General features: G+C 27.4%; 1 protein-coding gene across 1 annotated transcript in view; it reads left to right on the forward strand.

The window, feature by feature from the left end:
• The first annotated feature begins 5,940 nt into the window (after positions 1-5,940).
• Positions 5,941-12,922, forward strand: part of LOC129968627 (myb-like protein AA) — a 336,959-nt gene continuing 329,977 nt past the window's right edge. The window contains exon 1 of the mRNA XM_056082719.1: positions 5,941-6,371. The gene's annotated coding sequence lies outside the window, so the exon portion shown is untranslated. The remainder of the gene's footprint in view (positions 6,372-12,922) is intronic.

The following is a 12,922-nucleotide window of genomic DNA, read 5'->3' on the forward strand; positions in this document are numbered from 1 at the left end:
TCTATTTTGGACGACAAGCTGACTGACCGGAAGACTGGTTACATTTAATTTCAATTAAATTATTTATATATAATATCATGTCTATGATTTCATCAACAAACAATTTTTAAGTATGAAATTGCCTGAAATATCCTCTGTTAATTATGTGCATGTACTTTTCTAGTAGAAACCAGTCCCAAGATATCACAATGCTATTAAAATAACGTAAATTCCCAGTTCATCTATGTTCTAATCTTAATGATACTGTAGCTTTACTCTTTTATTTGTCTTGTAAATTATATATATTAAACATTAGTTTTCATCAATGGAAAAAAAATCAAACAATTATATATTTGACGAAGCAATGAAATGGTTTGTACATTCAATGAATTTCATACTAACAATGCAATCTTCTGTTAAAAAATTAAGCTAAAAAGATTTTTTTAGGTTTCCAGAAGTTAGAAAAAATGTAAGCGAATATTAAATTGATAGCATTGAAAAGATATAATTTTTGGAATTTTAAAGTGATGTAAAAAATATTTTTGTGTTGTAATATTTTCAAGAGTTATGGTAGGAAAGCATCAAAATTCCGTATAAAAAACAAAATGTATATAATAATTAAAATAAAAAATTCCATTTTTTTAAATTATTTTTTGAAAAATGTATTTTAAAAAACTGTTTTAGTTAAATTTAGTTTCAATATTTTCCAAATAAATCATTTTTTTTTGCTACCAGTATAAATTCCATCAATTTGAAATTCAAATAATTTAACCTTTTTTTTAAATACATTCATGGAAAGTGTGTTCTTTTTACAAGCCAGTCTACATTAATTAATTCTGCAAGTGTATTAATTTATATTTTTTAAGTTGGAAAAAAAAAACTAAATAAATTCCGTATATACGAACACAAATACAGACTTTTTGAATTGATTGTGTATCTTGTGACAAATCTAGTAGGAAAAAAATCGTAATACATCATTATTCATTTTTTAAATGCAATAAAAAGTTTCCTTATTTTATATATCTTCAGGAAGGGATATTGCTTTAAACATAGCAGCGGTTACTAGGCAACTATTCTTTTACGAAGTCAGATAGAATATTAATTCTCATAAAAAGCAATTTTAATGGAACTGTAGAACATTTTTATTTTATATGATTAGTTTCTATGTTCATATACTTAATAAAAAAAAGGAAAAAGAAAAAGGAGATGCATTTCTGTAGAAGACATACAAATTAAACAAAGACCGTACGAATGTTTCTCTCTCTCTCTCTCTCTTTTTTTTTTTTTAAGAAAAAGAAGAAACTTTTTTATATATAGTAAAGAAATTCACAACGAATTTATTATGAGAATTTCATGGAATTCGAAACTTTTTTCTGAAAAAAGAAATTACTGTTCTACATGTAATATTTTACTTGTGTTACTCGGAGAATTTTATCAATTTTCTCATTATATTCGAAAGCATTTTTTATAGAAAGTAAAGCTAGAATTTTTTTTTTTTTTTTTTTTGTATCTATTGCCAGCCTTTTAAGGTATGCAACTACGTTTGAGATTAATTTTCTGAGAAATGCTGTAAAAGTTATATTTTCGAATTTTTGCTTAAAAATGTTCAAAAAAACATCCATGATTTGTACAAGGAATTCGTTGATGGAATAAATTGGTTCTCTAATTCACATCTTTCTAGTCCCCAGAGTAAGAGTTTGCTATCAAACCATTGGATCACTTTATGGATTAAATTAAGAAATGTTATTCAGTAGACATTAAGTTTATCAGTACTAAGAATGCTTGTGGAAATACAGATGAGTTTTACTTAGCTTACAACTTCCGAAGCGAAGAACGTCTATAGACGTCACTATGATTTCGTGCATCTGAGAGAGGATATAAAAGGAAATTTCTTAAAGTCATTTGCATTATTTTTACTTTCATGTATACGAGTATATAAAAAGTACTGTGTTTATCAAAAAAGTTCCAACTCTAGATTTGACAAATCTCTACGTTTTAGATATCCTTAAATCCGGAAAACTCATTTTTAAAATTATGTTTTTTGTCTGTGAAAATGATAACTCAAAAATTGTTTTGATCTAGACTCATGAAATTTGGCATATGGATTGTAGACCAAATTTGCAGTCTTTTTTTAAATCAAAGTTTGAGCGAAATTTATTTAGCGAATCCATTTAGATTCGATAAAATGAAAAAAATTAGAAGAAATTAGACAAAAATTAAAAGAATTAGACAAAAGTTAATCATTTTTAAGCATCATTGACAAACATTATAACCGCGCTATTTTAACAGCCTTAAATCTGCTCTTTTTGTTGTGTGCCTAAACCTTCCTAATAGAGTTACGCTTTATGATATTGTAGTGCCCTACAAATCTTAAGTGTCTGGGTTATCTATTTATATGTACGTTATCTTTTGCTGTAATGTAACTTTCACTTTCTGATTTTTTTTATATAAACTGCGAACACCTTAACTTTCAACAATTAAAAAAAATCACTTTATTTAGTTTATGAAACAATGAAAGCTGTTTAAATTCCATTGTAATATTGAAATCTATTGTTAAAAATTATGCAAAAGATAAAACTTAACACATCTGTTTCGAAAAAAATAAAATAAAATAAATTAAGAAAAAATTTGCACGGGAATGGAATTGGTATTATGAAAATAGATTTTTTATTCATTTATTTATTTATTCTGAATTTTGAGACAGTGTAAAATTTAAATTTATATTATAATATTTTCTTAAATTACGGAGTGGAAGACTTTAAATTTCATTAAATTTGTACTTAATTAAAATTTCAAAAAAAAATCCCTTTTCCGATTTTCGTCTTTTGAAGTATATCTACACTATATTTCATATCTCTATATCCTTTAATATTAATGGAGATTTACTTTTATTATTTGTAAAGAAAAGGAATAATTAAATACATCTGTATAATATTCAGAAACTATATCGTGAAGCTTAATCCAAGTTGTCAACTTGAAACGTTCAGTGAATCCAATAAAATGAAAGCAAGGGCCTGATGGTATGTCCTCAAGAGCGGAGTGTTAAAGTTTCTTGTCTTTATTTTATTAAATAATTCTCCCTATATGTCAGCCTGCTGCACGTCAAATCGGAAATCCAGAGTAATATTCTTTTCCGCTTGTATTTCGCAGAAGTTTGGGAATTAGTTCAGGTGTCTTCTAATCATTCCAAAACTTTCCTCGTATTCTATACTAAACAGTGATTAGAATAAAAGATATAACAGCAAATTCTACTTTTCTTAATCCCAAATTTTATTTGCTACGAGGATTTTAATATTCTGTTTGTTTCTTTCAATAACATTTAATGTTATCCGGCATTTGCGTTCTCGACTTCAGCATTTCCTCGACGTTTGCAATAATTTTTATTTGATACTTTAACATTAAGTTAAATAAATAATGTAAGCGATTTTCAGAAATTACATCTTCTCTTGGTTTACAAAACTGTCACTCTCTGATGCTTTGAAAAGTGATTCTTGGTGTCCATAATACCAATGTTCAATTTCAGTTATCTGCATTTTTATTGACTGATCACATTTTACGAGGGATATTCAGAAACCAAGTTCCACTAAATAATTTTTTAAAAAGCAAAAGGATTATTAGAAAAGAAAAAAAATTATTATGCAATGAAAGATCAAAGTTGAGATTACTTTTAAACAAAATCGAAGCGTTTATATTAGCCGGACACTAGCTGTATATTTTTGTAGTAAAAAAAATGCCACCAGCGATGATGAAGGGAGCAGGAAATTTGAGGGAAATGATTTTAAAATGTCTTAATGGTAAATCTTCGGCTCTTCTTAATCTTCTGTTAAACTCAGTAAGCAAATCATTATCCATCAGAGATGACTTCCACTTCTTTCTTCATCGTGGACATTTTCACGATCTTCATTGAATCTGCATTCACATTCTGATTATCGAATCACTCATCACTTTTATTCAAAGACTTTGTGAACTTTAATTGGCATGTAGTGATGTAATCGATTTTTCAAAAGTATTTTAAACATTTAACATGCAGCCGAAGCAATACTCAGCTAGTCAATACCAATGAAGCGCTACTGCGATAAAAATTGATAACAGGACTATTCTTTTTTATTCTGAGTATTCTGAGACAACCACTTTTCGACGATTCTATCTCATTAAGGGGAGAGACGCGGAAGGATGAGCGCATTTCCGGAATTCTTCGTCATTCTTTGACCTTCATTTTCGCCTTATTAGATGCTTTCTTTTTTATTTTTTTTTCACGTATATGGGAGTATCATGTCGTTTCTGACAGTATTATTTTAATCCAGTCTACAATTAATCCCAGTTTATTTTATTGTTAAATGTAAATATTCCCCTCCTTTAATCTTTCCTCTCATCCCTATTTTGAGGAATTAAACCCATTCTAACACATGCGCAAAATTGCGGAAGGTTTTAGAATCGGTTGTCAAATAATAACTTCTAGATACTCTTTGTAATTACTAACGGACGTGTTGCTTTCAAATTCACATTCTTCACACAATTCTCCATACCCATACTTTTTAGAAGTGATTAGTTTTCGCTGTTTGACAAGATTTATTACAAGGAAGTCATGATGTAATAAAATCTTCAAGCAAGTTTTTTTTTTTAAGCTTACTTGATCTCACACCACACGTTTCGCGCTACACAATGAAGAATATTTTTGAATCATAACATTCCCTCAAAGGAAATCAACCCTTGAAAAATGGGACTGTATTGTACATTGGTTTAGAACAGCAGGAATGGTCCAGGGGTTATGATTGTTCCCTCAAATTTGATTCCTGTCAAAACCGAGTCATAGATCCGAGTGTCGTCAGTAACATGTCATTTTATTACAAAGTATTTTAAAGATCCTCTCTAAATTTAAAACTTTCATTCAAAGGGAAGCTTTATTAGAGGCTCAGTTTATCATCATGAAATCCCCATTGTGCCACTTCCTTATCTATAATATATATAAATAAGGAATTTCAGGTATAGTGATTGGTTCTCGCTTCCCTTATGATGTTAGTGTTTTCCTCAGAATCCATCACGGATGATAAGTCATACCTGTGTTTGAGAGATCGGCGCTTGGACTGTTCGTAGTATTATCTATTTTGCATTGATCATAGGGCCCGAATGTCTTTTAGTCATAATGATATGATCACTAGGATGCTTTAGCAAGGCAGGGGTATTGACCTGTGATTATGAGCAGCAGCAACGGCTTCTCCGCTGTGGCAATCAAATCGTGTGTCAAAAATTTAATGAAAAGTGCTGTAATGGTATCTACATATGAATGACTGTCATACTTTTGGTGATCAATCACTGTGCATTGTGAATGAATTCCATGATTTGAAAAAATTATGGCTCTACTCATATATTAACTACTTTTTGAACATTATTATTGAACATAGTATTATTTAATATGCTTAATTCTCGTACAATATACTTCCGAAGAACATATTTGAGAAATATGTACATATTTCAACATAATGTATTCATGTTTTTGCTTGTACTTCTGTAAAAAGATAAATTTTGGCCATTGGATTTTATTTGCAAGAAATGAAAGATTTCTGAAAAAAACTTCTACATTCACATATAAAGGAACAATATTGAGATTCTATCTCATATTTTTTGCCCCTATCTTTAATTAAAATATGTAATTAGAAACTTGTTTAATTATTCAAAACCGTTTTTAATATTTAAATATACAGTACTTATTTTTCAGAAATAAGCAAAAAATTAAAAGCACGAGCAGGGTATATTCAGAAATAGAATTCCACGCGAGCCGTCATTAAACTTGAGATTTTAAAAAATAAGCGAAACCCGACGGTTTAAAACTTCGCCAAGCTCTTGGCGGTTCGATTTTCTTATTTTTGGCGCGATGATCCCGAATTGGCAACCCTTGGCAATCCGAAATTTTCCTACCGGCGGAATCCTCTACTAACATTTCGTTCAGTGATGCCAGCAGAACCGAGCGAACTGTGGCAGTGGAAAGTGAGGCGCTGCGCTAGCACAACCTATTGGCCTCGGCTGGTTTTCGTTCGATCCTAAACAGTAGCAGTGGGGCAAGCCTCCATGTTCAGAGAGCGTCAGCCGCTGCTGACAGGCCAGCCACTTCGTTTCATGTAAATAAACAGAAAAGCTAATAGACGATTGTGTGAGATTTCAAATATGACGTTCGTGACTTGTGCTTATAGCTCATGGGATACTATTCTACGTAACAAATTGATTTTGAATGAAGGAAAATAATCGGTGGAAGATTTTTGCAATAATCGAACACGACTTCAGTGGTGGGATTTGCTGAGAATTTTTTTTTTAAATTTTTTACGATTGTCAGGCCGTTTAACTGATGATCAAGCCTGACATGATTATTATACCTCAACTGGAGGATACATTTCAAGGTATCATTTTCTTTTTATTTACAATATTTTGTGTAATTTAGCAGATATCGGTAAAATTTCTATGAAATTTTTGCTAAGTATTGAAACTGCTTTAATTTTTAGCTATGACGAAGACAGATAAAAAATATAGTAATATTTACTTGAATAATTAATGTAGATAATTTAAGGGTTATTAAAATGAATTAAAATAGTAAAATTAAAATTCTCTTTTCGATTTGCTATAATCTTTTGGAAAAATTCGAAAATTTCTTGTAATAGAAACTAATCTTACAATTATCAATTTAATTCTTTTTTTATCTGAAAAAAAGGACGTAAATTTTCACCGTTTTTCGACATTTTTCGGTATTAGAATTCAGTACTTATTCGAAGAAGGCAAGTTTAAGAATATATTCTCCTTTGAAGGCTAAAATGGCAAATTTAAGAAGATATACTCCTTTGAATTTCTTAAACCATAATCTTTTTTGAAATTGATAAATCTTGAGCTTATATTGGATTTCGTAATAGAATGAATTCTAGACAGCTTTATTCTTTTCCAGTTTTGCTCGACAAAAAGTATATTTAATAGTTATTTGTAGGAAGGAATAATTTTTGTTGCCATTTCCGTTTGTACTGTTCACATTCAAATAGTTATTTATACGTTATTATCGTTTTAGTGCTTGGTTGAAATATTTTTTCAAGAATTATCATGAGAAATATAAGTTACACCGATAAAACCAACTAATTAATAAGGAATGCTTTAGATTTCATAAAATTTGCATCCTAATTGGCCAATTTTTGCTCATGTTTTCTGTTACTGCTCAAAAGAATATTTAGAAATTTCGGAAATAACTATAAATATATCGATCCAAAAAGTATTTGTTGGTTGATTCAAAATTTTTCCTATTGTCTTTAAGATAGAAATTTCCCAATATTGATATTGACTGTTATCAGGATTTGTTTTGAATGCTGTTTCAAAATTAATCTCTTAGTATAGAACGACTTTCGTATTCTTCTTCTAACAAATAAGCTTATTTATTTTGTATCAATCCTAACTTGTTATTTCCCCACGAAAATTTTATTTATTAACTTTAGATCAGTAAACAGAACTAATTTCCTAGCTAGCGAATACATCAAATCAAGTTCTACAATAGGCTACTATTTGTCTTTCTAAGTGCTATGCTATGTATTTTATTTTTTGTGTTACTTAATGAGTAGTTGTGGATCGAATATTTATGAGTCAATTAGTTCGAACTATTATTTGTGAGATAGTTACTTTATATCGTCGTAATTTTGAACCAGAATTTGTGATTTAGAGCGTATTAAGTGAATTATTCAAATTAACAGCGCTTAAAAGACATATAAGAATCTCTCTATAACCAGCAAGTAAGCAATTCTGAATGTCGTTAGTCGAAATACTGGAGAACACAACTAGCTTGGAAAAGAATGCGCTCAACTATTTCGCTAGGTCGATATCGGTGAAAAGATATTTTACTTTTGGTTCCTTCAGCGTCGAAACAGTTTAAAATATATTTTCAAAACGAGAAATTTGAGTAAAATATTTTATCTTTTTTATTTTAATTTTTGTTCCTATAAAAGAGACTGTAGTTTGTATTCGGATCTGTCAAAATAACTGAACATTTCTCTTAATTATTGGTTTTTCTGAATTATTTAATTTCAGGTATCAGTATATTAATGGCTATTTTATCAGATTTTTACAATGAAGACTATTTTTAATTAAACAATGTTTTGAATAATTTGTTCAGAGTTTATTTTCGCGCGAAGACTCTAAATCATACACGATATGACTAATAGATTTACTTCAACATTCGCCTTGATCGATATATTTCTCAAATATTCTTTTTCTTAATCTTCAAAAATATGTAATTGGTTGACTGCAGAATTTAAGGCAATTTGACTATCGCAAATATATGTAGACTGTTTATTTTATTTGTATTTGTAACTTCCACGACTTTTTCTTTATTTAAAATCAAATTCATCAGACTTTTTCAGAAGGAAAAACTGAATATTTCGTTGATTTTCAAAACACATTTGCGATTTTAATTTAGGAGCAAATTTTCTTAATACTGCTTTTAAAAAATCCAGCTAAATTGATAAATTGTCTTTTTATACCGCAATCAATCGTTTTACTATAATTGAAAGTTCAGGATTAAAATATATTGTTTTAATTATATGAAGACGATATATTTCATTGTTGATTAATTTTCCTTAAACATAATGGTTATGATTTGTATTATATTTCGTTATTCGCTTTTCATTTTATAATCTTATCGTTTATAATCTAATCATTTTATAATGTAATCTATGCTTTGTATAATATACGTATTTTAAATTAATACTTCTTTATATCAATAACGATATACGGCAATTAAAGTTTCTTTTTCCGTTTTTATTTTCAAAAATATGGTTAATTTCTTTTAAATTTATTAATATTTAACCCATGGAGAAAAGTGAATCCAATGTTTTTGATAATTTTTGCAGAATTTATTATTATTTATCTGACAAATTATCAGTATTCGACATAATTTTGTTAAGCGCTGCAAAGTATTTCTTTTTATTACAAACGTAGTTAATATGCGGTTCGTTTTAAAAGACTGTGATGTTTTGAATTGCATCGCCATAAAAATTTTAAGTAATCCATACAGTAATAAACACACAGAAAAACACTTAAAAGAAACATAGTGAATTTCGGTGTTAAAACGTCGGTGTAAAATTGTCCAATGACATGTACTGTCTATAAATAACAAAAATGATAACAAAAAGCTTAGTTTCAGTAATTTTCTCACATTCATTCAAATCTTGAATATCATAAAACCGTAATAAATGAATGTCTTATTTTGTTTTGGAATCATAAATGAATCGTAAATTTTTTTGTAAAGATTTTCAAATTACGTTAATTTGATACTCAGTAACAATGAAACAAAATGAATAAATAATGCAAATGAATAAAATTATTTGAAATGTAAAAATTAATTCTTAACTAAGCCTAACATTTTTGTCAATTTTAACTGCAAAGTTTCGTTTAAATGTTTTAGCTTGCATCTTATTTAAAGGCAGAACAATGTTAATAGTTAACTTCAAAAGTTAAAACAGGCTAATATTATAAATGCGCTTACAAAATCAATTTTTTTCTTTCAATTTTTCTATTAGAAACAATTAATATGTCATTGAAAAATAGTTTCATAGTAATAAGCTCAATTGCTACCTATTTAAACTTGAGTAAAAATAAGTTAAACTTTCTGATAAAACTGATTTATATAATGAAATTGTTTACATTCTGATTTTTAAGCGTAACTACATCAGAGAAGAGCAAATATCTTCCTAGCAATAATATATTGTACCAAGTATTCAACCGTCTGATCGATTAGGAATGTTTTTTTATCAACATTCGACTCAGTCGGTAAGAATTTTACATTCCTTAATAAGAAATTACTTATTGATTTCCCAATCATCGTATTAACTTTCTATCGGTATATAAGATTTTATGAAGTAAAAACAATACTTCAAGAGGTAAATTTCTAATTAAAAACTTGTGATTCGCAAATCATTGATTTCAGTTTCATTTATTAATCACGGAATTAAATTTAAGTATTCTTAAATTTAGGAATTAGTTATGTATCCCGACTAAAGATAGACCTTGAAGCATTTAAACTTGAAACATTTTTAAAATTTATTACAATAAAAGGCTCGGTTGTAAATTCCTTTTTTCCTAACGTTGTTAACCTTAGATTTGTGTATTTTGATCGGTGGTAGAAAATCGATATGGTTAAAAAAAAAAAAAAAAAAGCGTAACATTCGAAAACGTTTCAAATTTAAAACATTTTTGCGAATGTTGTTTCAAATTAATTCCTTGTTTTATGTTTTTTATTTTTAGAAATATTATTTGTTTATCAAAAATATTACGTAATTTTGCTAGCAATATACTATAGTGGCAATGAATATATTTTGTTTGATTTTATCGACTTTGGATTATTTTTTATAGATTTAATTAAAATAGGTAGGGAAATATTTTTGTGCCGGAAATATAAATATGTTTAGCATATAGTTATCTCGTATTGAAATGCTGTTCCTTCAAATATACTCAATATATTTTCAAAGCTGTATGTTTATTTTTTAAAAATATTCTAAAATAAGTAACATAAAAATGCCAAATTGATAGTAAAATGTCGGAAATATTTTCATTGAAACATTTTAATATCAAATTTTCTACCTAGGGTAACAAAATTCTTTTAAACTGATTTGAAATATATTTTATTTGAATAAGTACTATCATTCTCAAATAAACGTTGTATAAAAGGCTTTTATTGAAATGTTTTAATATTTTTGTTTCCTAATTGATATATATACATTAATGTTGTTGCATATAATTTTTAAGTTGCGCAAGTAAACCATACCATACTGGTTATTTAGATTTACAGGTGTTGAGTCTTCTAAAATTTCAAATATTAAATTTTCACTCTTTAATTTTTAAGTTAAAGATATTTTTAATCAATAAACCAAGATGTGAATATTGAATTTTATTCTTAGATTACTTAAAGTGAATAAAAATTGTATGAATTTAACTATTTTAGCGTATTTTTTTTTTTTTATTTGAATTCGATTTTCATATGAAACGTCGTTTCAAAATTTTAATTATTAACCTAACGTGAATCAATAATTTGTATTGGTCCTGTATAATTTAATATATAAAAAGGAATTTTTGTTCGTATTTTATGCGCTGCCATACCGTTCATCCGATTACGATATAAATTTGTCAACTTATTGCTTGCACTTGCGCAAAAGTTATAAGCATCGTGCATTTATTATATCTAATATACAGAAATGAACTTTTGTTTGTTCGTAACTTAATGCGCTACCGAACCATTCATCCGATGACGAGAAAAACTTTGCGAACTTATTGCTATGAACCTAGAAAAGCCATGCTTTTCACATGGCCATTTGTACGTTGGATGCTCACGAGTCTGACAGCCAAGAAATTTGTTTTTGCTGAAGACGGAAAAAAAAAAAAAAAATGTCTAACTCTGACGTATACATAAATAATAAAGTAAAAAAAAAATAGAATAAATATTATTTATACTTCTCCTTTTATATATCATTCAATTTCAGTGAATGTATTTACTATCGATAAGAAAATAAATATCACTTTTTATTATTCCTAATTAAACAAGACAGCTATTTCAAATCATATCTCCAAAATTATATCATCTGCGGTAGCAACGCGCCGGGTACTAGCTAGTGATTTATAAAATGTAAAGTGTGGAATTTATTCTACACTATTTATTATTGTGGAATTTATTCTAAACATTATTTCAAAGATGATATGGATTTTTTTTCAAACATTTCCTATATGCAAACATTAATTGAGATTCTCGCTTTATATTAAAATTTACATTATAAATATGGTAAAGAAGCCAATAAATTTAAATAGTAAAACAATCTAGTCAAATAACAAATGTATTGATCTTTACAATCTATATTGACAAAACATAAAATGTTGCGAAATTCGTCCGTGCATTTCATTATATATTTGACATTTATTTCTATTGAAGGAGAACCGTGAAATCAAACTAAATTGTTTGATTTAAAGCTTTATCACACAAATTATCCACTGTTGTTAAATTATATATATATTTTTTCTTTTACTATCTGTTTTAAAAGATTTTGCAATCATTTTCAGAACTTTTAAACTGCTGTTAATATTGCATCGCTTTCCTGCCATGCATATCAAGATTAAGAATTTCTATTTCATAAACTGGTACTTGTGAAAATATATCCAATTGTTGCATAAAGTACAAAAATAATTGTATTGATAAAGTTATTTTGAAATTGTTTACTACTGCTGCTTTTATAAATGATGTTAAATATTGGTATTGTGCAAAATTATTTTTAAAACATACTATAAGACTTTTTTTTTTTGTTTATAATTTTTATCCTTATGTTCCAAACAATTATTGCTAGATTCTTATTAGGTTTAGCTATTTAAATATAAATTTATAATTACACAATGTAAATATGATTCTTCAATTCTTAAACAATTACTTAGAACAAAACGATTACTTGAATTATTTTAAATCTAAAGCCACTTTAAATTTGTTATTTTATAAAAATCGTATGTATTTTGTTGATCAATTTTAAATAAAAACCGAGTTCAGGAAAAAAAATAACTTTTGTGAAAGGCACCTTTTTGTATACATATAAAAAAAAATATGTAATTTCAAAATAAAAAAAATAAACATTTCTGAAGATTTTATTTTAATAGACTGTGGAAGAAATCACTAAACTCTATTTTTGAGGGTTTTTTTTTTTTTTTGAATTGATGTTTTATTCAATACAAAAGGAAAAAAATGATTTTATTTTGCTAGAGGGTAGTTGGAAAATTTTTTTCTTTATAAGTTTGTTTATTCTTCGCTTATTTGAATGAGTATTAAAAGTCGCAATCTTATTTTTGTTGCCACATATTATTTAAAAAATCTTTTAATAATTTTTTTCTTTCCGATTTTTTTTTTTTTTTTTTTTTGAATCTAAGAAACGATTGCGTTTGTAAGTTGATGTTT

The sequence above is a fragment of the Argiope bruennichi genome, chromosome 5 (assembly GCF_947563725.1).
Source record: "Argiope bruennichi chromosome 5, qqArgBrue1.1, whole genome shotgun sequence".
Classification (NCBI taxonomy): Eukaryota; Metazoa; Arthropoda; class Arachnida; order Araneae; family Araneidae; genus Argiope; species Argiope bruennichi.